Source organism: Notothenia coriiceps, unplaced genomic scaffold (assembly GCF_000735185.1).
Source record: "Notothenia coriiceps isolate Sejong01 unplaced genomic scaffold, NC01 NC01_scaffold00019351, whole genome shotgun sequence".
NCBI lineage: Eukaryota > Metazoa > Chordata > Actinopteri > Perciformes > Nototheniidae > Notothenia > Notothenia coriiceps.
In genome coordinates this window covers 488571-489878 of record NW_011352052.1, presented here as the reverse complement: position 1 = coordinate 489878, position 1308 = coordinate 488571, and positions in this window count along the sequence as shown.

The following is a 1308-nucleotide window of genomic DNA, read 5'->3' as shown; positions in this document are numbered from 1 at the left end:
CTGTTTTAAATTGAAGTTTCTGAGGTCTCCATCCAGCTGCTGTCGCAGTAATAAGTATTGTACCTAATGCCCAAATGTGCACAATGAGTGACTGCTTTTGCTTTGTTTTTAGTTGTGTTCTGTATTGTATATGTCTGTGTTATGTTTATGTTAATGTGGGTTAGGTAAGTGTTGAGAATCCGGCTCAAGATACCTTTTTTTTTTTGTTACGATTCCATGGAATGTCTTTAACATCCCTGTATGGCAATGAATATCTGGATGTTTTGACAATACATAAAAAATGATCTGTGGAAGCCGTACTACTGTAAAAAGCACGACCAATCATCTGAGCCGGCCCGGCTAAAATAACTGGATGGCCTACCTGCCTGTCAGCCTTCCATCTGTGCACAAACTTATCTTGTGCCCTCATTGGTCATGTGCGCATTTGTGTGTGTTGGAGGAGGGGCTCTGTAAGGAAGTGGCGGATTTTTTCCGGTTGCGTATTTTCAAATTCTTGCGCACTCAAGCTGGTTTCTCCAAAATTACCTACCCCACCTTTAAAGGGGACCTATCATGCAAAACGCACCTTTGTACGTATTTTATACATGAATATGTGTCACCGTTGTGTCAGGGAACTCACTAAGTGTCAGAAAACACAACCCTCTCTCTTTTCCTCCATACCCAAAATCTCTAAAAATGGGATCTGTTACAGATCCCGCATTGAGATTTTATCTTTTGAAAATAGTCTGACGTCAGTGACGAGGAGCTCCGCCTATATGGCCAACTCTCCACTAATCAGGGGAATGAGAGGTTGCCGTGGCATGGTAACAGCATGGTAACATGACGCTCTTAACTCGGCCCCCTCCTTTGCAGGGGGGCGTGGTCAGCTGCAGCCAAAGACAGGGTGGAGGAGAGGAAAATAGAGCGAAATGAGGCACGGCTAAAATGCATGATCTGTTAGATATTTTGAAAAAGAAAACTTATAAATATACCTTATATAGGTATGGCCCTACAATATATTATTCAAATATAGCATGATCCTTTAAGTAAAAAAAATAAAAATAAAAATGTAATATATTTTTTTTTAATATTTGTTATATGTCAGATTCCTCCACGTACCACTAGCGGGAGCTGGCGTACCACCAGTGGTACGCGTACCACAGGTTGAGAACCACTGGTCTAACATGATAGTTTACTTTTAATTCATGAAGTATGACGCTGCGCTGTCAGAACGCTTGTCCATGTTTGTGATTGGTCAAATGTTGCTAACCCCGCCCCTTTCATGTGAGCGTGCACTCAGCCGGACAGAGAAACCCTGGGATGAGTTAC